The sequence below is a fragment of the Sus scrofa genome, chromosome 16 (genome assembly GCF_000003025.6).
Source record: "Sus scrofa isolate TJ Tabasco breed Duroc chromosome 16, Sscrofa11.1, whole genome shotgun sequence".
Classification (NCBI taxonomy): domain Eukaryota; kingdom Metazoa; phylum Chordata; class Mammalia; order Artiodactyla; family Suidae; genus Sus; species Sus scrofa.
The window spans coordinates 73,949,559-73,976,425 of NC_010458.4; the positions used below are offsets into that span (position 1 = coordinate 73,949,559).

Sequence of the window (26,867 nt, forward strand, 5' to 3'; positions counted from 1 at the left end):
CGCAGGCAAGAAGAAGCAGGAAGGTGTATTCGAGGTGTGCCTCTCTTTGCAATTTGGATGTAGGAACCCAGATTGTGCTGCAGGCATTTCTCTGCACCTCAGAGGGTCGTGGTGTCACAGCAAAACTAGGATCGGCAACTGGGGAGGGGCAGAGCAGCAAGTGTATGCACTTGTGTCCTCTTGTGATGTGATCCACGGCCATCGCTGTAAAGTGCACACCTGTCACCTTGTGCTCCATGGGCTGAGAGGGGGGACTTTCAGGCAGAAAGGGACATGGGTCTGGTAAAGTGTGTGCTCTCTTTTCTCCTATGATTTTGGGGTTTTATTATTATTATTATTATTATTATTACCTGAGAAATGTAGGCTGTGGGCCCAATACACATCCAGCGATTTCTATTTTTTGCAGAAACCCAGCCTATATTAAATACTCTGGGAGTTCCCTGGTGCTCAGTGGGTTAAGGATCCAGTGTTGTCACTGCTGTGGCTCAGATCACTGCTTTGGAGTAAGTTCAGTCCCTGGCCCCAGAAATTCACACACCAGGGGCACAGCCAAAAAAAAGAATATAAATGCTCTGAAACTCTAAATCCACAATTTAAATAAATCAGGTGATATTCCGATCCCAAATTCTGTACAAAGATGAACTTTACTAACATAAACTAAACATCTTTAACTCATTATTCAGCTAATGTGGAGTTTGGTTTATACCCTGCGAATCTTAATAAGAAATCAGAATTGTCCTTTTTCATATATTTTCAGAGTGAAATTATCCCTCTAAAGCATGTAAAGGTAAAAATATTAGAAAGCAGTGGTGTTTAGGCTGACAACACAGCAATTTCTAGTTTCTGTAGAAAACTTAAAAATTGATATTAAATGCTTAAAATATAAACAATTTTCAGTTAAATGCATCAGCAAGTAACTGGTCTATACTCTATGCAAAGGCAAGATAGGCTTATCGGTATAAGTGAAACATCTTTGGCTTTCAGGAGTTTTTCATTATTTTAGGAAGAAGAGTTTACTAGGTTTAAACAGTTGAAGTTACTTTTCTCATGCTTCTGAGTCTACATGGAATTTTTTATCACAATATATTTATTTGAATATTAACTGGTAATGGAGGGAAATAATTCCCCCCCTACATTTTAATGTTAATTACTACTGTCTAAACCATTTAAAGACAAGAAACCAGAATTTCACAAAGTAGTGATTCTTTTTTCCCTGCTGCTGGGTCTGTCTGCTCAGCTCTAAGCTGTGGATTATAATACTTTTCTCCAAAGGTTGCTGTGATTCATTGAAAACATAACACATTCCAAAGCCGCCAGTGCTGGGCTGGGTGCGACAAGCCCTTTGTCCCCCGTCTACATCTTTTTCCTGCCCTTTCCCATCTGTCTTTCCTTCCTCCTGTTTTTGTAAAACGGTAGAGCCTGAAAGAGCGCATCGCACACATCGCCTGATGTCTCCTAAGTGAACGCAGCCCAGACCAGCGGGGCTGCTTGCTCTGGCGTCCTGCCTCTGCTCTCCTTTTTCCCGCCCCGTATCACCCGCTTGAGGTGTTCGTTTCCCCATTTCTCTAGTCAAAGCAGGTCACGTAGACTCACTCGCAGGGTCCAGGTTTTGTGGTGTGTGTGTGATGTGTGTTGAACTCCACGGCTGCCAGCTGTGGGCCCTGCAGGGTGAACAGCTAGAGGCCACCTCCCCGTCAGTCCGTCCACTGGGGACTCAGAGAACCAGACCTGCCACCATTTGCACCAACAGGAGTGTGTTTTGAGTGCGGAAGCTGATGGATGCTGGATGGGAGGCTCGTGTGGGTGGTTGCTTCCTGAGAGCGGCGAGCGCTCTGACAGGATGCTAGATCTTTCCACAGGAGTCGTGGGTTTCCCAGGGTCAACCTACGTGAAAAGCAAAAGGGAATTTGCAAGAGTCAGTGACAGGTGTAACAGGACAAGGACCTTTACCAGTCAGATTTCAACAGAAGCCTTTGCTTGATGGATGAGTAAGATGGCTTGGGACGTTCATCCAGTGATGCACTCCTTCCATTTGGAGGTACTCTTCTTTGTTTGGCATTTTCCTAGTAAAGGCACTGTGAAAACCAAGGATCCAAATAAGCTAAACCGGAACCAAGGCTTTCAAAATAAGGAAGCGTGGAGTTCCCGTTGTGGTGCAGCGGAAACAAATCTGACTAGGATCCATGAGGATGCGGGTTTGATCCCTGGCCTCGCTCAGCGGGTCGGGGGTCTGGAGTGGCCGTGAGCTGTGGTGTAGGTCTCAGACACAGCTTGGTCCTGCATTGCTGTGGCTGTGGTGCAGGCCAGCCGCTGAAGCTCCCCTCTGACCCCTCATCTGGGAACGTCCGTATGCCATGGGTGCGGCCCTAAAAAGCAAAAGATAAAATAAGTACAATAAATTAAGGAAGCATGGGGGGAGAGGTGGAGAGAGAGCTTCGGGAGAGCCAGGAAGGACTTCCTGTTCCTATGACATGAGACCGTCTCCTTCTCCCTTGTGAACAGGGTGGCCTCTCCCTTTACCCGGTGACCCTCTGGTCGCCGGGACGACCTTTCCTCACCCTCGAGATGCATCAAGACAGAAGGCAGAGCACTGTCTCTGACCCCTGCAGACCCAGATGGGGTGACCCATCTTTTACCGCAGCAGCATCCGCATACGCTACTACCCCGAGGTCCCAGTGACGTGCACACCTGTTTCCCAGTCTGTCCCCACCTCCCACCCCCGTTGATAGTGGCCCTATCCACCGAGGAAGCCTTGCTTTTTCCACCTTTGAGGCCGTATAGACTCACTCTGGGTCTGACATATCACATACCTTCACTTATTGTTTGATGAGTGAGTCAATAAGGATAAAGTGAGAAAAAAAGATAGAAATTAGGAAAATTAAAAAAGATATGGTAACAAAATGAGCTTCTGGGTTAGGAAACACGGAGGGCTAATGCCTGATAACGGAGAACATTCCAGGGGGCATCTTCAAGTCTCTTCTTCTCTCGTAGCAATAATAGCCCCTTTGGTCAGAAGATAATACCACAGACACCGCAGGATAGGGCAGAAGAACCCAAGCCATCTCTTGGATGGGGGAGTGGCCAATTTCACAGGCTACTGCAGGTGAGAAAACTCCTGCTGGCTCTTTATATGATGAACGTTTCACGGTCTAAATGGAGTTCTGTGCTATTTGGGTTTGATCAGTTGTCTTACTGGTGGTCACACATGTTTAGTTTAAAGTTCTTATCTAGGCTGTGTACCGTAAGTTGCCATTAAATAGTCCATTTTGCTCTAATAGAATTGGTTGCAGATAATTGGCCTCAAGTTGGCCCCTGTACACCACCTGAGCACGACATTCCCACCCGTTCAGGCAGCGATTATTTCTCATCGCATCCATCTGCTCCATTTCATGCTTGTTCCGGGGAGCCGTGGCCCAGGACTGAGGTGGGCACGTAGCTTAGACTTGCCCATCTTCTCTTGGCTTCTGCCAGCTTCCTACCTGTTTTCAACCTCTTCTCCCTCTTATACTCTTTGTTCAGTTTGTGCTCTGGACTTTTGCCGTCTCCAACTTCCTTAGCTGGGCTCTGCCCTTCATATGTCCGCTTGTAGATAAGGTTCATCTGATAATAGCGAACTCTAATCAAATGGACCCAGGAGCTCCCTTTTAGGGATGGAATGTATCTGAAGGGTGGGGAAAGGCTGTCGGGGATGGGAAACCTGGGACATGAATTTAGACATTTGAAATGGCTACCCCAAGATCACAAGACTGCTTCGTGACAGACCTGGGAACTTTATTTTTATCTCCCGGCTGCTGGATGTAGTCCATCCCCAGGTAAACCGAGGGGCTCTCTGCCAAGTCAGTGAACTCAAAGCTTCCCAGGATGGAGCCCCTATTTTAACATAGATGATTAGAGCATCACCAGGTCTTCAAAGTCAATGAAGCACAGTTCACTATCCTGTAATATCCAGAACCAACCTTATAAATAAAATAACATTCAACTTCTATGTAATATGGACCACAAATGACAAAAGACCACATGATGATATTAAAAGACACCAAATATCTTCATAGCGGTGACTATACAGAAAGGACCCCCACTCTGACTCCTCTCCAGCTTCCTTTCTGTGCATTTAAAGCTCACTGAGGAGTTCCCGCCATGGCACAGCGGGTTGAGAATCTGACTGTAGCGGCTCTGGTCACTTCAGAGGTAAAAGTTCCATCCACAGCCCAGCACAGGGGGATTAAAGATCTGGCTCTGGTGCAGCTGCCTGTGGCAAAGGTCACAGCTGTGGCTTGGATTCAGTCCCTGACAGAGGAACTTCCATATGCTGCATGGGTGGCCATAAAATTTTAAAAATAAAACAGGAGTTCCTGTTGTGGGCTCAGGTGGCTAAGAACCCCACATAGTGTCCGTGAAGATGCAGGTTCAATTCCTGGCCTCAGCCAGTGACTGAGTGGGTTAAGGATCCAGCATTGCCACAAACAGCGGTGTAGTTTGCAGATCTGGCTCAGATCCCTTGTTGCCGTGGCTGTGGTGTAGGCCTGAAGCTGCAGCTCCCATTCAACCCTTTGCCCAGGAACTTCCATATGCTGCACGTGCGGCCCTAAAAAGAAAACAAGAAAAAATGAAATAATAAAATAAAAGTCCACTGAATTGAGTGCTTAGCTCTATTTGGGTCAGTTATTTGCTGAGCAAGTATTTTATTCATTCAGTAACCAGTTTGCTATAAAATTTTGACCAGGACCAGTTTTAAGCAGCCAGGTGATTTGACCTGAGTGTATTTGAGGATATGAACCAAGATTGTATTCACGGCAAAGACCAAAGAATTGGGGAATACAATTAAAATTAACCTAATACCCTGGCAAGACCACTGTGCCCCTGCCTAAACCTTACATAGCATGGCAGCATGGCCTTGGCTGGACTTCACTGGGGACCCTTTTACTCTGCTGTATCTGTCAGCCCCTTCAAGGACTAAACAGAGGTAGTCTCTTGTCCCCTTCTTGCCCTCTGTACCTCTCTTCTTAATATGCTTTCGTTGGAAGAGAATCTAAATGATGGCTGCCCATGGGAACTCTCTCTCCAGATTTATGTACTTATTGACAGAGCAGGTCAACTGGAAACTTAATATATATTTAAATGGGAATATTAAGAATAGAGATTTTTTTATTTCTGTGTATCACAGGAATTGTATTCCAGCTAAGCTCATTTATTTCGAGATTGCTTCTAAAGCACATTTTTTAAGAAGTGAGTATTAGGTAAAATTGAATCAGCATAATAACTTAATATTTCTGCTCATGTGCCACTTAATTTTAATCTACTACACACCCATTGTAATTTGTAATGGCATTGTATGATGTGGTTGGGATTGCCCGGATCTATTTTTATTTGTCCCCAAGAGACTACCTGACAAATGCTGGGTATAAATTGCTGGAGAGCAAACAGACGTCCTTTCTCACCAAAGGATGTTTTGTAATTTAAATTCATTATCAAGGAATGTACGATCACCTTAAAAATATGTAAAAATAATCTTCCTGTTTAGGAGCAGCTGAATTTTCATTATGAAAATAGGTCAGACCTCGGCCGTCTGATTCTTTCTTTACCATGAGATGGAGCTGAACATTAGCAGTTCTCCCAACGTGCACCCTTGTATTTATTAGATCCTAATATTGATGCTATTTTTGTCGTAATAACTTTAAAACCAGCCAATCAGAAGCTCTGTTTTCTTCTTTCCACTTCAGGGGACGAGCCCGTCAGCCCCTGCCTCTTCTCACCCCCTTTCTTTGTGTGAACACGGGTGCCTCATAGACCATTTTATACTCTGATCTTAAAAGAGTTGATTTTCTGGGTGACCAGAGTTCCGCTTAGGACGTAGCCCTGAGATTCTATAATTCCACAGTGGGAAGAGACCTCGGAAATCCATCCACTCCTAGGTTTATCAGCTGAGAAAGCCGAAACGAAAGATAGCCAGTGAGCTTCTCACATGCAGAGACATAGTCGCCCGGAATTTTTAGGGTAAATTCTTTCTCTAAGCTTCTTCCTTTTGGCCATTGCCCTCTCGTAAGTAGATACAGCCCAGACCTCTTCCCCTGAGGGTGGCCGACCCTTGGGGAGGCCTCTAGGACCCTAGAGGGCTGTGACCAGTGGCCCCAGAGTGAGTCTCAGCAACAGCTGGGCTTGGGGCGGACCTTCTCCAAGATGCCACAGAGCCAGCTCATTGCTTGGTCTCCCACTGGGAACACTTCCCATGCCCGGTGCAATGCCGACGCATCACGAATCCCAGTGGCGCTTCCGATAGGAAGCTCGCGGGACCTTGGGAGCCCCTTGCTGAGTGAGCCCCTGCAGACAAGGACAGACTCTCAATCACCCTTTGAAAATCAAGTCTCTTGGAAAGGACTCTTTCAAAACTCCTCTCCACGGAACAGGAGAGAGAGAGAGGGAGAGGTGGAGGGAGGGAGGGAGGTAAGTGATGCACCACAGGCTCTCCGCGGCTTTCTTTTTCCAGAGCAGCAGCGGAGCCCCCCCACCCCCCCCACCCCCACCTCAGTGCCGAGGGAAGCCGCAGGTCACAGACAAGTAAGCAAATCGCAAGGAGTGTCCTTGCAGATGTGGTAAGTTTGCTGAAGGAAATAGACCAAGAAAGAATGACCGAGAAAGTCCTGATTACGTGGGTCTTGGCTCTGAGGAGAGGGTGTCCAAGCTGATCGGATCCGGAAGGTGAAGTCAGTAAAGTCGAGGGAAAAATCTTTAGTTCAGGAACAGGAAATGCAAATGTCGAATATCCTCTTGCAGCCAGTCCTATCCCAGGGGATGGAAACAATGGGAACACATTTCTAAGAGCCAAACTCACTCCGAACCTGACCTTTGAAGGTGGGGAATGGTCGGTCCTGGATACATTCAGTGATATTTCCAGGATGGCTATCAGCTGAAATGCTTGGTTGCCAAGAGCAAAAAAAAAAAAAAAAAAAAAAAAAGGTTTGGTTGATTTTTTTCTTTTTTTAGGGCCACACCTGAGGCATATGGAGGTTCCCAGGCTAAGGGTCTATTAGGAGTTGTAGCTGCACACCACAGCTCATGACAACACCGGATCCTTAACCCACTGATCGAGGACAGGGATCAAACCTGTGTCCTCACGGATACTAGTGGGATTTGTTTCCACTGAGTCACGATGGGAACTCCTGGTTGGTGTTTTAATCAAAGAGGAAAAGCTTTGAATCTTTGGAAAGATCAGTGACAGATAAGTAATAATTGAAAAAGTGTCAAAAGATCCCCAGACCTAAAATTATACAGTGAGTTCTCGGCTGGGCTCTGGCATTAGGAAGCCTGGTGACACTGAGAACATGGGGGAGGGTCCTTGTCCTTACCAGACCTGGACGAATACACTGAGAGGTCGCACATTTGATCACCAAAGTCTGCTCTTGAGCTAACACTGTGCTTTAGAGCCTCCAGATACTCAGGTCTCTGAGCTCAGAGACGAGGCGCGCCACTAGAGGGATAGGAATCCTAGTCCCAGGAAACCAATCCAGACGGCCATGGCATACTTCCACCCAAGGGCTCTAAGCTGTGTTCCTTCCTAGAAACCCACAGCCAGGGAGCCTGGCTGAGCTATGCACACATGCCATTAGACTTCCTGGCTCCCCTGGTGTCCAGCTAGAACTTTCCCTGTCGACACTGCTTCCCTACCATGTGTCTCACCTGCAAAATAGTTTGACCTCATATGAAACCGTACAGTACACTTTGCTCTAAACACATATATTTTGTGCCCACACAAAGCACTGCACATCTGTGCTCCTCAGGTCTGCTGCCATAAGAAGGTCTAGTCTTGATACCCAATGGGATGCCTGCAGTTTGAATGTATCTTTGCAAAGTGTCTTTGTTATAACCCCTTCCCTGCTCCCACAACTACTCAGAGAAACTATCTTTCAGTACCTTATAACGTCTCCTCTACTTAAAGACTTTTTTTTTAATGTCAGTGACAGCAGCCTTAAAAGCCAGTTCATCTCTGAGAAGCCACCATTAAAACGTTCAGACTTAGATGTCTTTTGGGCCACCACGCCCCGTGTGACTGAGTACACACAGGTGGCCAAACAGCTTTATAACAACCAAGGGGTGAAAGTATGTATTTGAATTAATGTTTAATATTTGATATATCTGATTTGATATTTTCCGGAATTGCTGACTTCTTCGTATCACTTAAGGAGGCACTTCATGTCAATTTGTCCTCAAAGTGGGGGGAAGGGGAGGTTTTTATTTTTTCCTTCCTTTACTTTTTTAGCACAGTTTTAGGTTCACAGCAAAACTGAGGGGAAGTACAGGGACTTCGCATCTACTCCCTGCCACCGCAGAGGCATCGCCTCCATTGCTCATTGTCCGCATCCCCCCAGGAATGGTACACCTGTTACAAGTGATGAACCCGTGCTGACACAGCATGATAACCTGAAGTGCATAGTTCCCTTTAGGGCTCACTCTTGGTTTGTACCTTCTATGGGTTTGGACAAAGATACAATACCATGTCTCCATAATTCTTGTATCACACAGAGTATTTTCACTGCCCTGAAAATCCTTTGTGCTCTCCCTCTCACCCCTCCCTCTTCTCCAAAACTCTACCAACCACTGATCTTTTTTCACTCTCTCCATGATTTCACCTTTTCCAGAATGTCATAGAGAAGGACTCATAACATATGGAGGCTTTCAGGTTGGCTTCCTTCACCAAGCAGTATGCATTTAAAGTTTTTCCATGTCTTTTCATGATTCGATGGTTCATAACTTTATAACAATGAATAATATTCCACTGTCTGGATAAATAAACTGGATGTACCACCGTTTCTTTATTCCCTTCGTCTACTGAAGGACGTATTGCTGGCTTCCAAAGGTTAAGTTTTAATAACTAAGTTTAAGTTTCATCAGACAAAATTCTCTACTGCAGAATCATAATTTTCCTTTGGTAGATAATTCATGGGTAGATGATCCTAGGGTATAAAAAAAGCCCTGTAGTTTTTCAAGCTTTCAGCTACTTAAGTAGTTTCAGCATCCATTGATTTTCTAACTCCATCATTCTTTCTGTTTTTATTAACTGCCCTCATTCTGTAAGAGGAGCTTTCCCACTTATTATTTCTATGCTCATTTTTTATCAGGGTAGACTCATGTATTTTTTATATACAGTGGCTTACACTGTATACATTGTACATTGATAATCACCCCTGAATTGTGGGTCTTGGAGGTCCTTTCCAAAGCTTTGAGGGTCATGGTTCAGAGTGCGTTTGGCTCTTACAAATGTGTTCCCGTTGTTTTAATCCCTTGGGATAGGATTGGCTGCAATGCAATATGATATTCAATATAAATTGTCTATTACAAAGCATATCTATTTTGATGCTCAAATTTTCACCGATTGGACCCAAGACCGCCCTTTCAGCTGCCTCCTGGGTGCCTTTCATATGTTCCTGTGACTCTGTAGGGACTTGTTTACCTTCTGGGGCAATAAGATGTTCGAGACTCATCTTGTGCTTTTCCTGGTGCAGCTCTGGAATCAGTCATTTTTCCAAGGAGTCCTGGCTCCTGATTTTTTAGAAGCCAACATTTTGATGCTAGGCTATCTAGATACTAGATTCCTCATCAAGTTCATAGAAAAGACAAGAACTCACTCTGTTTACTCTTTGAAAACATATAAAGTGGTTAAGAGGAATGAAAATTGAAACCTGGCATTTCAGAACACCTGGATTGTGGTATTGTGTGCATGCAGCACCGCCCTAAGGATTTTTGTGCAAAGTGAATGGGCTTGACTTTTGTCTTGAAGTTTCTTGGTTTTAATATCAATGATTTATGTGTCTTCATCATTTGTTCCAAACTTAGGCGTGAGTAGGAAGACTGAATAAAGTGCCCAAAGTAGAATCTATGAACCAGAGAAAAATCACCTTGTGTCACATAATGTCCTCCACAGGCTTTCCTTAAAGTTACGCATAACTCATTTTGCATAATTACACCTTATTGTTCTGTTCCTATGACTACTTGAAAGAAAATTATTTCTATAGAAACTGTATTTTGCTTCTTTGCTTAACTTTTCTATGAGATTAAAGGTCCACTTCGATGCTTGCGAAAGTCCTCTTCAAAAATGAATAAATGAATAAAGGATTGAATAGAATCACGCGTATTTTCAAGTAAGATTTTCAGATCTTACGCTATTTGAAGGTGTAGCCGGCATAGTTGGTATGTTCTCCTCTTGAGATGTAACATCATTGTCAGTTCTGAGATGAGTTGTTAGAGGTCATGACCATCAAATGGAATTTCTAATAGAAATTCCGTATTTTATAGTGAGTCTCTGTCTGCTTACGTCTTTAGAGAACTGTCTGGTAGAAATTTCACTCCAACCTCAGCTGATAATTTTGGTTGTAGTAAGCGTCTCGTTTGTGCCGAGTGCTTTGTATACTCTATCTGCATGGCTGGATTATGTTTTACTCTCTCCATCCCAGTGTCTGAGAAAGGCAGCTGGAGCTCCAGCATCTCAAGGTCTTAGTTTAGAACTGGATCTCCAGACCCCCACGCTGGTCCTTTTTGACCACATCCACAGTGGCCGAATTTGGTAGTACAGTTCAGCATTCATGCTGGGAAAACATTGCTTCCTTGCATTAAACTTCTTTGCATTTTAAAGCACCTTCATGTTCCTGTAGGTGAATTCCAATTTTTTTTTTGTCTTTTTTTTTTTTTTTTTTTTGCCATTTCTAGGGCCGCTCCTGCGGCATATGGAGGTTCCCAGGTTAAGGGTCTAATCGGAGCTATAGCCACCAGCCTACACCAGGGCCACAGCAACGCTGGATCCGAGCCGCGTCTGCAACCTACACCACAGATCACAGCAACGCCAAATCCTTAACCCACTGAGCAAGGCCAGGGATCGAACCCGCAACCTCATGGTTCCCAGTCGGATTCGTTAACCGCTGAGCCACGACGGGCATTCTGGTGAATTCCAATTTTATGTGGCATCTCTTCCTTAGTGTGATAGATGTATTTTAAAATAGGCCATCTACCAGCCTAAGTTTCATTCACCAGGGCTCCCAAAACTCTGGGATTCTCCACTTTGACTCTGTATCAGAAAATAACATATATTTCCTTAGGAAGTTCCTTTAAAAAAAAAAATTATGGGAGTTCCCGTCGTGGCGCAGTGGTTAACGAATCCGACTAGGAACCATGAGGTTGTGGGTTCGGTCCCTGCCCTTGCTCAGTGGGTTAACGATCCGGCGTTGCCGTGAGCTGTGGTGTAGGCTGCAGACGCGGCTCGGATCCCGCGTTGCTGTGCCTCTGGCGTAGGCCGGTGGCTGCAGCTCAGATTCAACCCCTAGCCTGGGAACCTCCATATGCCGCGGGAGCGGCCCAAGAAATAGCAACAACAACAACAAAAAAAGACAAAAGAAAAAAAAAAAAATTATGGCCACATCCAGGATATATGGAAGTGGGCCAGGGACTGAATCCAAGCCACAGCTGCAATCTATGCCAAAATTGAGGCAACACCAGATCCTTAACCCATTGTGCCACAGTGGGAACACCAGGAACTCCTTTATTTAAAGGCACATTCTGCAAATTCCTTATTCATTTCGCCACGGGGGAGGGACCTCTATACATTGAGCTTACGGATGTAGATGCATTTCTGTAATAATTGGCATGGGTAGCTGTTGATTATTAGACAAAAAGTGAAAATCTGAGTAGGAGCCCCATCAGAAATAATGTGAGTGTGACTACATAGTAAAATACTAGGATGGCTTATCTCTAAGAGATGGAGTTGGGATAATTCTTACTTTTCTATTTATGACACTCTGAAATATGGAAAGTATGTCCAATGGGCTATTCGAGGCACTTCACCACCTGAAGATCGAATCGTAAAGTACTCTGAAGGGTGAGGGTAGCCCTAGCAAAGAAGAAGCCACGAGCAATTTCCATCTTTGAGAACAGAGGCTGTGGGTAAACACACCAGTCTAAACAAAAGCTGTTAGTTAAAAAGAGTAAGGATACAAACCATCTGTAAAGCAGATATTAAAACAGCCTTGTACATATCAACTGTTCTTTTAAGGAAACATGGAGGATAAAACTATCAACTAGATGAATTCTCTTAATGAAATTTTTCCCATTGTGAGTTTTCTCTGTGCTACAAACATGTCATTCTCATTAATTTTATTAGACCCTCAAATTAGACCTGCCAGTACTTCATTTATGGATTGAGAATCTGTGTTCACCAGTGGTATTGATAGTCCTACAGCGCCTTCCATGACCATTAAGAGGTCCTTCAGATTTTCACAGAATTTAATGTGTGCACATGGTGTGTGCACACACATGGGGTATAGGCGTGTATGTGTATGTAATTTAATATGTACTTACACCCTTATTAAATGCATTTCTAAAAATTTTCAAATTCATTGTAAGAAGTACTAAATTTTATTCTTTTTAACCATTTTCTTTAATTATGGTGTTCTTATAACACTTGATGATACTGTTTTCTCTCTCTTTCTTTGTATCTCTCTCTCTTTTTTATGGCCACACCCATGGCATATGGAAGTTCTCTGGCCAGGGATTGAATCCAAACCACAGATGCAACCTATGCCACAGCTGTGGCAACGTGGGATCCTTAACCCATTACACCACAGCAGGAACTCCTATTTTCCTCTCTTTTTATTTATTTATTTTTTAAGTTTCGTTTTATTTTTTATGTTTTGTTTTTGAGGGCCATACTCATAGCATATGGAGGTTCCCAGGCTAGGGGTCGAATCAGAGCTATAGCTGCCAGCCTACACGACAGCCACAGCAACGCAGGATCCAAGCCGCGTCTGCGACCTACACCACAGCTCGGTGCAATGCCGGATCCTTAGCCCACTGAGCAAGGCCAGGAATCAAACCTTCCGACCTCCTGGATGCTGGTCAGATTCGTGAATGGCTGAGCCACGACGGGAACTCCTATTTTCTCTCTTTTAAAATAGCCATTGGAATTAGGGAAATCTACACAATCTCTCTGATCCAGAATCCTCCTTTGTGCAATAGAACTGGCAATTCCTCTGCCATCATATGGTTGCGATTCAAAGCACATAAAATGCTCCTCACAGCCCTGCCTGCAGCAAACTGGATGTAACCAGTAACCATCAAGCCCACTCCTGGGCTCCGGCCAGCTCTCACCCAGACAAGGCTCTTTCCGCTGTGTCATTCCTGTATGACCACAAGTTTGTCTGGGTGCTGGCAGCGTCCAAAGACTGCGATGAGGGGACACAAGGCCCTGGCTTCTATCTCACTTCTGCAGTAGAGACACCGTCACGCTCATCCTGAAACGCCACACCCGCAGCCTGGTGGGAGCCTGGGTCGTTCTGCTTCCTTCCCCAGAACGACCCCCTGGACGAGCCCTGGTTTTCTCCACTGTTTACTGCGTGAGCTCAAGCAGGTCACCAGAGACCCTGTACCAGCCTCTCTCAAAACCCCCCCTGCAGTGATCTCTGGTAGCCTAGAGGTTAAAAGGATCCAGTGGTGTCACTGGAGTGGCTTGAGTTACTGCTGAGGCGCAGGTTCGATCCCTGGCCAGGGAACTTCCAAATGCTGCTTATGAGGCTAAAACATAAAGAAAAATAAATTAAAAAAAATAAGATAGAATAGAATAGAATTGCAGGGAGGTCAGTCCAAGAGAACAATGAACAATTTCTATTTTGGGTTTCGAGAAGTTTGACTTTCACTCTTTCTGCAGTTCCTGCAGATCCTAGAGCAGCACAGTGTTACACAGTGTGTTCTTAAGTCCCTTTTTCTAGACGGAAGTGATCTTTTTCTAAGAGGTTTACCCCACGCACTTCAATAATATTTACTATAGCTTTGAAAGCAAGTCAAATCTTGAACATAGATCAAACTTGTAGAGTAAAGAGGAGCCAAGCACAGAAGTTGGAATGGGGTGAAAACCACTTCTCAGCTGCCAGTCTTGTTTTATTTCCACACTTAGCGCAGAGCAGCTCTCAGCCTAGACCCCCAAATTTGATTCTTAAATAGCACAGGTGTTCTATCCACGTAGTACCCCCTTTAGCGCTGCGCTGACCCCACTGCCTGCACGAGCCTTTTGCTCTGCAGAGCCTGCACCCTTCTCTGCCCAGACTTATGACCCCGCACCTGCGGGAGTAAACAGCCCCACCTGCAGATAGACCTGGGCCTCAGGTCACCTCTTTTTTCCAGTCTCAGGCCCTCCAATAAATTATTTACTTTTTTTAATCCTAACTTTCTATATTTACATAATATTGCAACTATTGTTGTTAATAATATAAGGATATCCAACAGGTAAGGCGGTTCTCATCCTTCAGATGAGGCACCTGAGCTCCTGAGAAAGGGAAGCAAGCATCTAAGCTGGCCCCTGGGATTGAATCCAGGTCCGATGCCAAGCTGGGAGTTTCACAGGGGACTGTCACGGCCGCGTTCCTGGACCGTCCAGTCTGGAAATCCACCTCCAGTTTCTTACGGAAAACTCTGTGTGCACAATGGAGTGGGCAGTTCCCAGGGCATTCCTCATAATTTATAAAAGGACAGTACAAATTTGACTGATTCCTCTTGAGAAACTGCACGCACAAGGGGGCAATGGCCAGACCACATTGGAAAATAGAACTCTGACTCAGACCTCAGCAGCAACAGCCCGGGACCATCAGAACTGTGTCAAAACCTGGCAGCTTCCCTAATATTTGACTCGCCTCTTCTGACTCAGGACCAACCAAGGAAGCCAACCAAACACGTCCCCCAAACCACGCACATAGGATACCCAGGTTCTAGTTGACCCACCTCAGCTTCCCCAAGACAAAATCCTCTGTTCAGGGCACATCTGAATGAAGCCTTCCCTTTTTACCATAAAGCTTTCACTGTCTTCTCGCTGCCTTGGAGTCTCTGCCCATCACAAGCAACAGTGGCTGACGCTTGCTTGTTTGTTCTCATTTGGGGTGTTTTCTTTGACTTTCATACTTTTGAAGAACTGTAAAGTTGGAAGGATGACCTGTCTCTGCACTGCCATCAATGTCACAACCAGCCAGATCTTGGGTGGGAGTTTCTTCCAGCCACCCAAAGCAGAACAATTTTTGTGCTGAGAGAGCAGCTGCAGTTACCGCATGAGAACTCAGGCTGGGCAAGCTGAGGCTTTCCTAGAACATAAATGCATGGACACTTCTCACTCCATCCTGGCGTGTCAGCAATCCACGCTCTGGAAATGCATTTTCAAATTCTTTAGATACTTCCCACCATTAAATGATTCCCGGCTGCCCTGGGTGGCCTTGCAAACATTCTGCTGCACGTGGCTCTTTGTCTGCCCTGGTTCCTCTAGCTTTGCTGCCAGCCACACAGTTTAGCAGTGGGTCAGCGTGCGTTGGTTCACAGCTGATTTGCACTCTTTGCTAATTGATTTCTGTCTGTGTCTTATCACTATAAGCAAAAATCTCTCCAGAAGCTTAAAGAGAGTGAGGGGAAATTGCTATCTTCAACTAGGAAAAGATAAGAAGCAAATCATTATTGACCTTGTCACCTTGCCTTGGTCACCCTGGAAAGAAGAGGGACCAGAGTGGCCTAGGTTTTCCTTATTTCTGTTCTTATCCAGGAATTCTTGGATTTAGGGGTGACTGTATATCATATATGTGTGAATATATATTATATATGTGTATATATATTACACACAAATATATCACACATATTACACATATACATATGTATCACAAATGCATAAATATATACGCTTACATATGTATATTTGTTATGAATTATAAATGCATGTATTTTTTATGACAGTCAACTGAAGCCTTCTCTTTTTAAAAATTTTTTTCACTTATTTTAAAGTAGACTTGATTCACAATGTTGTGCCAATTTCTGCTGTACAGCAAAGGGATGCAGTCGTGCATATGTGTATATATATTCTTTTTAAAATATTATTTTCTATCATGGTCTATCCTGGGAGATTGGATAGAGTTCGCTGTGCTCAGAGTAGGGTCTTATTATCTATCCACTCTAAATGCAATAGTTTGTGCCTATTAGCCCCAAACTCCCAGTCCATCCCACTCCCTACCCCCTCCCCCTTGGCAACCATAAGTCTGTTTTCTGGAGTCTGTTTCTTTTTTACAGATAGGTTTATTTGTGCCATATTTTAGATCCACATATAAATGATATCGTATGGTATTTGTCCTATTTCTGACTCACTGCACTTAGTTTGATAATCTCTAGTTGCATCCATGTTGCTGCAAATGACATTATTTCATTCATTTTATGGCAAAGTAATATTCCATTGTGGGTATATATATATACACTACATCTTAATCTGTTCATCTCTCAGTGGGCATTTAGGTGGTTTCCATGTCTTGGCTGTTGTGAATAGTGCTGCAATGAACATTGGGGTGCATGCATCTTTTTGAATCATGGTTTCCTCTGGATATATGCCCAGGAGTGGGATTTCTAGATTATATAGTGGTTCTATATTTAGTTTTCTAAGGAACATCCATACTGCTTTCCATAGTAGTTATTCCCACCAATGGTGTTGGAAGGTTCCCTTTTTCCCACACCCTTTCCAGCATTTGTTATTTGCAGACTATTTTTAATGATGGCCATTCTGACTGGTGTGAGATGGGACCACATTATAGTTTTAATTTTCATTTCTCTAATAAATAGTAGTGTTGAGCGTCTTCTCGTGTGCCTGTGGCCATCTGTTTGTCTTCTTTGAAGAAATGTCTACTTGGGTCTTCTGCCCAGTTTTTGATTGGGTTGTTTGGTTTTCTGTCGTTGAGTTATATGACTTATGTGTATATTTTGGAAATTAAGCCCTTGCCATTTGCATCATTTGCAACAGTTTTCTCCCATCGTATATGTTGTCTTTTCATTTTTTTTATGGTTTCCTTTGCTGTGCAAAAAGCTTGTAAGTTTGATTAGGTGAAGCCCTCTCTTTAATTGGAATGAATACTGTAGACAGAAAGCATGGATTACCAATAACTTAAAGAATCACCATGTATTCCTGCTTATGAATAGGTGTAACAGGCTTTAATTGATCTAACTTTCAGGGATTTGTAAAAATACAAGGAAGCACAGAAAAGAATATCAACCACAAATACTGAACAAATGTTGTCATTTGGTCAAGGAGGCTGGAACCCTCTCCCAGTATCCTTCCTGCCTTGTCCTCCCCAAAGAGGCTGCAGGTGTCATGCTTAGTGTTTAGTGCTAGTGCCCCTGAGAAGGGGACAAAAGAGAGACGGCCTGGAGACCATGGTGACACTGATGGGCCCTAAGCATTGTCCACATCCTGCTGGGTCAGGAAAGCGGGACTCACTGTTCTGGCAGAGCCGCGGGCCCCACGCTGGCAACCCAACCACTGGAATCCCCTCCTCTGACTGTGGTTCTCCAAGGACCCTTTGGAGAGATGCAGTGGGAGGTTGTCTCTTCTGGGGCAGTACTGCTTAGAAACCTGCTCACCCACCCCTGGTTTGGGGCCACAGGGTCACCAGAGGGTGTAAACCACACCAATTTGTGTTTACAGCAGAGTCTAGGTGTCACTGAGAATACAGTCCTGTGGCTTTCTGTTCATTTTTATTTGGTCAACAATGAATTAGGGGTCAATGATGGAATCAAAGACAAGTCTAGGCTATTCTGCCTCTTAGAAATAGACCTGAATATTTCCCAGGTCTACAAAGTTCAGTTTAATATGTATCTCGCTCTCTACCTCAAAACAGTGGTTGAAAAGCAATAGAGAGTCTGCACTTTGCCTGGAGGTGGAATCCTAGATGCGGCCGTGGGCAGTTTTTTTTTTGTTGTTGTTTTTTGTTTTTTGTTTTTTGTTTTTTTGTCTTTTTGTCTTTTGTTGTTGTTGTTGTTGTTGTTGTTGTTGCTATTTCTTGGGCCGCTCCCGCGGCATATGGAGGTTCCCAGGCTAGGGGTTGAATCGGAGCTATAGCCACCGGCCTACGCCAGAGCCACAGCAACGCGGGATCCGAGCCGCGTCTGCAACCTACACCACAGCTCACGGCAACGCCGGATGGTTAACCCACTGAGCAAGGGCAGGGACCGAACCTGCAACCTCATGGTTCCTAGTCAGATTCATTAACCACCGTGGGCAGTTTTTAAACAAGGCTTGGGCCTGGGAGACCCAGGCCTGACCCTGATTCCCTTCTCATCGTCAACTGTATTTCCTGCCCCAAATCCTCTATGGGCACCGATTTTAGTTGACCCGTGGGAGTTGGGCTTCTCCAGCACTAAATACTCTGGTCTAAACTGTCATCTTCAATCACTGGTCCCAGGGAGAACAAGCCTGTCTTGGCAAAGCTGTATTTTCTTCCTGTATTGATTTTAGAGACCCCACCACGTTGACATCTTTCTCTCCATTCCTTTTAAAGTTCAGCCACCATAGGCAACGGGCACGAGTCACACGACACAACAGAAAACAGTTTAAGAAAATGCTACCCCAGAGCAGGTTTCTCTTGTCCTTGGAAACAGCCTGGCATGAAGAGCAATCTTTGCTTCCTCCACTTAATCTTGCCTCAGCCGAGCCTGCAGTCAGCATCTCTCACCGGGCCCACCTCAGCTCCAGGGGCCATTCGAGGGACCAGCTGGAGTTTTCTGGTGGTAAGTGATGTGCTCCCACTCTGGCTAATTCTCATTCGAGCAAAGGCAAAATTGGTTGAAGCGATTGAGGGTGGCTGAGCAGTCAGTCCTCAGAAGGTCAAAAAACAGAGGCGAGAGGGGTCCTGGGAAGTGAGACGCAGTGGACAATCCCTTCAAGGTGTGATTTCATTTATTTTTACCTTTGATACTCTCTCCCCACCAAAATGCAAGTTCCAGGAGAAGGAGACTCTGGGTAGCCTAGTTTGGGTCACATGCTACCCTCTGAATCTGGGAGGATGGAGCGATTTGATGAATTTTCTTATTTACATCATCTGAGGGAAGAAGAGTTACTGATCTTCTTGTTTTATCCTAGTTTCCTGGATTTATCACTAAAAGACCTGCATCCTGGGAAAGCACTTTCTCAGTCCCCTGAAGAGTAGAGATGGACATTCACCCAAAGGAAGGCTTGTTTCTCAGAGGAAGACCAAAACCTTATTACCAGACCAAGGCAGGATGAAAAGTGGGCTGGACAAAAACAATTAAGCCTCATGGCGTAGCCCTCTTAGGAGCAGATGGTGGTGTGTCATCTTCTAAACTCTACTGTCGCTTGGGGGAACTGGCAGAGGAGGAGCCTGGTGTGTGGACCTGGTTTGCCACTTTGTCTAGGAGGCCCCAGAGCCCTATTAATTACTCGGGGAGGTTATCACACGGTCCCTTCTCTGCATTGGACAGAAATACATCTCCCTGTGATGACAGAGACACAGCGGTTCTTTTTACTCTGCTCTTTCCTTGGGTCCTCCACTCCGAGTGTCCCTGATTCCTGCGCAGTGTCCTTCCAAAGCCTGGGTTTGGAGGACAGGACCTATGTGTCCCATGTCGGCCACCGTCTGTTGCTAACAAATTGAGGTTACACCAGCTCTAACCGAGCATTCATTTATTGAATAACAGGCACAGAAAAGCCTCTGGAGTTGCCAGCATGGTAGAAACCTAGACCAGGCCTCTGAGGGCGTGTAAACAGTACCCAGGTCGTGAGACCAATTTCTGCTGAAATCGCTTAATTTTGCTGGGTTCCTTGGCCGCGGCCTCACCTCCCACCTCCTGCAAACCTCTCTCCAGTGAGTGTCCAGGCGTCCAGAGGAAGGAGTTTCCATGGGTCACTGAAAATCTGCCACCACTCCTGCGAACTCCGTAGACCACTGTCGTTCTCCTTCGTTCAGTCGGTGAACGTGGCGTGTTCCATACATATGTTGCATCATTAAATGTCATTTCTGAGCGAGGATTAAAATTACCAAGTGACTTAAACTTAATGATATATTAACTGCACATCTCATCAGAATCCTTTCCAACTGCGATCTCCCACTTTATCAAAAAATTCATGCTTGATCATGCACCAGAGTAGTCAAAAGGTGGGCTTCTGGAAACTTGCATCGGCTAAAGCCAGATATGATTTCTGTCCCATGAAACTTGTGTTAATGTCATCAGAGGGAAAAAGAAGCCTCACTCGAAAATTAACTTACACTTCTACTCTGAGGAGGTGGTTTGGGAACAGAGGAGCTAGGACCTTCTTTTTGAGGCTTAAGGGAATTTACTCACGTTTGCTTAAGTATGGCACGGTTTTTGTTTATTTGTTTGGTTAGCTGGTTTGGTTTCCAGGTTTGGTTTTGGTTAGCCTAACCCCGTTGCTTCAAAATTACTGAAAAAAAACCTGATCTTTATAGTTTATGATAACATTATACTCTGAATCCTAAAGCCTTCCCCATCTCATTTCAGAGATGTTCCAACCAAAATTACTCTTTCATTTCATGAATCAACAAAATAAGTCCAATATTACGATGATCACCAATCAAAACACATCTTGGGGACACCCTCTTGCATCTGGAATTGGCACAATGCTGATTGGTTGTATAACTGTCCCCACCTCGTCTTGGGAAATTCGATGATATTTTACCTCTGCCACTCCTAAGAAACCAAGACAGGCGTGCCAGGCTTCTCTCTACCTGAATGCACAGGTAGAAAGAGGGTTTGGTGAAGAGCTGGATGACATATGCTATGTTTTCTTTGCACGTCCATGGATAAAAATTATGATGTAAAGGTACACCTCCAACAATTGGCCAGTACATTTCCTGTGGGCCATGTAGGTGTTTGGTACATTACTGGATGCAAAGGTGGTATGACAAAAAGTACGAGACACACTGCTTAAGAGCTGTCATCACTCGGCGGTCTGTGGATCACCCACCCAGCTCTGGGTTGTTTCTGGAGGTGCAGAAGATACATAAATGTGGCTGCTTTCCTGAAGAAACGTGTACACTATTTGGAGGTCTCAGCAGAACTCGACTGGATAGTAGGTGCGGCCTCTAAAAGCCAAGGTCTTCATCACCTGCAGAATGGTAGCCTCAGAATAACATTTGAGTTGTAAATCTCTTCTGAGGGCTAAAGCGTATTTCATAAAAATGAGGATTTATGGAGTTTCTGGATGGTGCAGTGGGTTAAGAATCTGACTGCAGTGGCTCAGGTCGCTGAGGAGGCTCAGGTTCAATCCCCAGCCCAGTGCCGTGGGTTAAAGGGTCTGGTGTGGGTTGCAGCTGCCGCTCAGATTCATCTCTGGTCAGGGAACTTCCATCTGCCATGAGTGCAGCCATTAAATTAAATTTTTTTAAAAAGATAGAGATTTATAGTGATAAAAGCTAGCAGGAGAGTCTTATGCAAACTAAAATTTTCAGCTCTTATATTCATGGAAGAACCACGTCTGTAGGCTAACAAATTAAGAGTGAGAATGCTAAATCATTACTTCCCCTTACGCTGCTTTGAAATCTCCTATGAGTCCCCAAAGGGAGAAATGGTTTGTGTGCTTTACTGCTGTGTGTCTGTTCTCGAGTCTGTATTTCTTGATGGTAATTTGTGTCTGCGTGTGTGAGAATGCTTAAAATATGGTCTCTGCAACTTTCAAGTACGCATATAACACGGATATTGTGTTATTAACGGTAGTCCCCATGCTGAACGTTAGGTCCTCTGACCTTATTCTTATGTCTGAACATGTGTATCATTTGACCTCCATTACTTCATTTTCTCCTCCTCCCAGCCACTGGTAACCACCATTCTGTTATTCTATTCTCTGTTTCTATGAAATCAGCTTTTTTAAAAGTTCCACACGTAGATAATAATATGAGATAATATTTATCTTTGTCTGGCTTATTTCACTTAGCATCATGCCATCCAGGTTCATCACAAATGGCAGGATTTCCTCCCTTTTTCTGGCTGCATAATATTCCATCATGTTCCATTTTCTTTATGTCTTCATCCATTCATGGACATTTAAGTTGTTCCTGAACCTTGGCTACTAGGCATAATGCTGCAGTGAACATGGGAGTGTAGCTATCTCTTCAAGATACTGATTTAGGTTCTTTTGGATATATGCTAGAAGTGAAATTGCTGGTAGTTCTATTTTAAATTTTTTGGGGGATGACCATTCTGTTTTCCACAGTGGCCGCACTGATTTACATTCTCACCAACAGTTTATAAGGATTCCCTTTTCTCCACATCCTCGCCAACATATTTTATCTCTTTTCCCTTTGATAATAGCTTGATGATAATTGTTCTCGAGTCTTGTACAGAGCTTTGTGGAACTGCATCTCTTTCTTTCAGATAAATGAGTGTTTGATCTCAGGAAATCTTCCGTTGCCACTGGTAAATCTGAGCTGTCTCCATTTTAAATTGAGTTAAAAGCAAAAGTACCGCCTACCCTCCGAAGCTTTTCTTTAATTCCTAGTATCAGTGTGTTTAATTGGAAAGAGATTTTAAAGACCAATAGTGTAAGGCTTAAGAGATTCTGGCACCTTTGGGGATTGTTTTAAAATTATTGCATGAATTCTTTTTTATTTTTTTTCCCACTGGGGGTTAGGCCTGACAGGCCACGAATGGATCTGTCATTCTCCCATATACTCTCAGTATTTATTATTATCATCTGCCTCAGGGGCTTGTAGATTAATCAAAAATATCCTTAAGTTATCTTACAAGTAAAAGGAAATTAACCAGCTTTCCCACCTCATTTTATGCTAATATATTAAATTATGAGCTCTGAAGAAATTAACAAGGACCTGAGATCAATGACTGTCTCTTCCTCTGAGTAAATTAAAATAGAATAAGTACAAATATTCTGTAATCATCAGGTATTAAACTCCTTTCCTCTTTTTTCCCCCTTTTAACATAACTCAGGCTGTAAAACCTAAATAAAATCTTACATCTAGTTCAAACCCCTTCCTTTGGAAAAGAAAAGCATGAGGTCTGGTGGAATTAAAATCACTTTCTCTCAACGACAGAACTAGTGTGTGTGTGTGTGTGTGTGTGTGTGTGTGTGTGTCTACGTGTGTGTGTCTGCATGTGTGTAAACCATATGTACATACTTATAGAAACACATTGTGTATATATGTATGTACACACGGTGTACATAACATATACACAATGAGTGTATGTAAACCGAGAGTATCATTCCTTCCTAAATAATCCTACATTTATTTGGGGTGACACATGATAAAATGTATAGTGAAATCTGGAAGGTGATTTCATGACTTCCTAAAGACTAACAGGAGAATTGTTATAAAATTTCTATGAGAAAAAAATAATACTTTCACATCTCTAATGAAACACACCCTTTTAAAAAGTGAAGAGTGTTTAACATGAAATAGCATCAACTCTGTGATGCCATTATCCTCTCAGAACCCATCAAGTCGTACACAAAATCCTAATGAATTTATCGACAGCTCATCCATCCAGAGTTCCGACTTGAGTTGAGGCAGGTGTCAAGATGCACTTGCCAAACAGGGTGATAACACCGCCCCCACAGTTTCATCGCAAAGCACCATCTGCTCCAAGCACATGGACTGTCAAATCCTGGCTTGTGCCCCCTGGCATTTGGTGACGGTGGCACTGACATGCAGTGACTTTGGAGGATGCGTTCACATTCTCAGTTCTTCAAACCCTGCCTAGGTCACAGCAGCAATCTGTCAACGGAGGCGGTTGGAAGAGGCAGGAGGCAATGTATTCTGTTTGTCTGGTCCCCACTCTGAACATGACTAGTTTTTATGCCAGTCACCATGTCTAAAATGTCTTCAAAGAGCACCTGTGATCATGCTCTCTCTCAAACCCGGTCACTGAGATATTCTAAGTCAACGGTTTCCACGTGACACCAAGAGACACAAAGCCTTAACCGTGTTAGAGAGTTCGTGAAGCTCTGGTCAGGAAGGGAATGGCATTGGGGCCACCTGACCTTCACGTGAAGACACGCTATCACATTTCTGTAACAAAGGGTGCTGGGGGGGTTGGCGGTGAAATGCTGTCTCAACTCAGTTTTGAGGCCCTGGCAGGAGGCCTGCCAGTTTCTCTTCGCAAGAATTGCTCAAGTCCACACCACACACACTTCCTTTGTGGGACTCTCATATTTCAGGTGCTATGCAGTCACCCTAACTGCCCAGGGGACAGGTCCCCACTAGGATCAACTCTGTGCCCCAGGGCCCCCAAATTTATGCACGTTGGCCAGTTCACTGAGAGCCTGGTAAAGCCTGGCCAAGCCCGCCCCACTTGCCACACCGAGCTGCAGCTGTGGCTCCAGCCTCCCGGCACCGTGTCCCCAAGTGTGGATCCTGTGGCAGCCTTCTCTCGTTTAGAGCTGAAAGTAACAAGAGATCTGCCTTTCAAGGACCTGGGTATCTTTAGGTTCTGTCCTACCATCCCGCCAATTACCATCCTCCATAATAAATTCTAATTATAAAACAATCACGTTGATTTGAGTGATCGAAGTCCCATTTCTCCAAATGCCCTTGTTTGGAAGAGGTCTTTTTCTTTTATCTCCTAGTTCTTTCATTAAGTTTTATTGAAGTGTAGTTAATTTACACAGTTTTGATGATTTCTGTTGTACAACAAAGGGACAGAGTCATACATATACACATACCATTCTCTCTCAGCTTCTTTTCCCACAGAGATTATCACAGAATAGTGGGTGGTGTTCTCTGGGCTACACAGCAAGTCCTCATTGGCCAATGGATCCATGTACCTCAGTGTGCATATGCAGAAGTCTGTTTAAAGTCCAGAAACTTACACATCAGTGATCCTCAAGGAATTCCCACATAATAGGATCGGTGGCATCTCTGGAGCTCCAGGAATCAGGTCTGATCCCTGGCCCCACACTGTAGGTCAAGGGATCCAGTGTTGCCACAGCTGCTTGGATCTGATCCCAAGCCCAGTAACTTCATATGCTGCAGGGCGGCCAAAAATGGAAAAAAAAAAAATGCTACTCATATATATTGGTTGATTTATTTAAAAATAACTGGGCAGAATACAGAGCCAGCTAGGTTATCAAGAAAATGCCAGGTGTGTTTCATTTTGATTTTTATTTATGGAGTTATCAGACCATGATATAGAGAACTCAATTTTATTCCACTGAAAATTACCTCCAGGAACTTGGCATATAGTACACGTGAATTCATTAGGTGGAGTCTTATGCTAAGTGATAGATTCATAAACTTCTCCCAAACACTTACTGAGTGTCTGTTACAGACCAGGCCATGTGCAAGTTGCTGGGAGCGGAGAGATGAAAGATAAAGATTGTCTAAGACAATGCGAATGACCCCACTGAGCCAGAGTCCATCTCCAACAAAGGGAGCCTCCTTCGCGTAAAGAAGTCAGCGCTGCAACATCCAAGTGTAGCAGCCATTCCAGCTGTGAGTGACTGGCTGCCACGGTGGGTAATCCCTTTGACCTTGGGCACTAAAGCTGTTCTTTCCTCATTTTCTTTCAGTGCAAGAGAAAAGTCAGTATATTGAGTGTGCTAGGAATTTGATTTCATATAAAATTAAAATTCTATTGGCTGAATTGCTTCATAAAGATAATTACAAAAGACCTAAATACAAAACCAGATACTAAAAACCTCTTAGAGGAAAACATAGGCCAACTATTCTCTGACAGAGATCACAGCAATATCTTCTCAGATCCACCTCCTGGAGTAATGATGATAAAAACCAAAATGAACAAATGGGGCCCAATTAAACTTAAAAGTTTTCGCACAGCAAAGGAAACCCTAAACAAAATGAAAAGACACCCCACAGAGTGGGAGAAAATATTTGCAAATAAAGCAACTGACAAGGGACTAATCTCCAAAATATATAAACACCTCCTGCAGTTCAATGCCAAAAAACAAACCAACCCATCAAAAAATGGGCAGAAGATTTAAACAGACAGTTCTCCAAAGAAGACGTACAGATGGCCAAAACACACACGGAAAGATGTTCAACATCACTCATTATTAGAGACATGCAAGTCAAAACTACAGTGAGGTACCACCCCATACAGGTCAGAATGGCCATCATTAATAAGGTTACAAATAACAAATGCTGGTGAGGGTGTGGAGAAAAGGGAAGCCTCCTTCACTGTTGACAGGAATGTAAATTGGTACAACTGCTATAGAAAACAGTATGGAGGTTCCTCAGAAAACTAAATATAGAACTACCATATGATCCAGCAAGCCCACTCCTGGACATATAGCCAGGCAAAGCATTCAATGGAAAAGATTCATGCACCCCCATGTTCATTGCAGCACTATTCACAATAGCCAAGACATGGAAACCACCTAAATGTCCATTGACAGATGAATGGACTAAGAAGATGTGGTACATATACACAATGGAATACTACTGAGCCATAAAAAATGAAATGATGCCATTTGCAGCAACATGGATGGAACTAGAGACTCTCACACTGAGTGAAGTCAGTCAGAAAAAGACAAATACTGTATGATATTTATGCAGAATCTAAAATATGGCACAGATGAACCTATCTACAGATCAGAAACAGACTCTCAGACATAGACAGCAGACTTGTGGTTGCCAAGGGGGAGGGGGAGGGAGTGGGGTGGACAGGGAGTATGGCATTAGTAGATGCAAACTATTACATTTATAATGGATGAGCAATGAGGTCCTGCCGTATAGCACAGGGAACTATATCCAATCACTTGTGATAAAACATGAGGAAGATAATATGAGAAAAAAATGTGTATAAATATATATGCATAACTGGGTCACTTTGCTGTATAGCAGAAATTGACAGAACATGATAAATCAACTGTAATAAAAATTTTTTTTAAATAATAAGAAGAAAAGACTCTCACAGTCGGAAGCAATGCTTGATAAGCCAGTTTGGTACAGGAGTGAGATCCCAGGATTGCTCGAGTACCGTCCCTGTTTTGCCTTCTAAGAGGGCTGGGTCCCTTCAGTTGCCAACAACTGGCTATTGAGAAAGAACAGCGTTTTTCTGTCCAGCAGAGAGTAGGGAGGCAGAGTAGCTGTGCT

At 44.0% G+C, this 26,867-nt stretch overlaps 1 long non-coding RNA gene across 4 annotated transcripts in view; it reads left to right on the plus strand.

Annotated features, from left to right (window-relative positions):
- The window catches only part of LOC102161653, a 218,035-nt gene extending 192,497 nt beyond the window's left edge, over window positions 1-25,538 (plus strand). For 3 of the 4 annotated variants that reach the window (XR_002339514.1, XR_002339513.1, XR_002339515.1), the window contains 2 exons: window positions 18,324-18,552; window positions 18,905-25,538. This is a non-coding gene — a long non-coding RNA (uncharacterized LOC102161653). The remainder of the gene's footprint in view (window positions 1-18,323; window positions 18,553-18,904) is intronic. The other variant, XR_002339516.1, reaches the window with a different exon arrangement.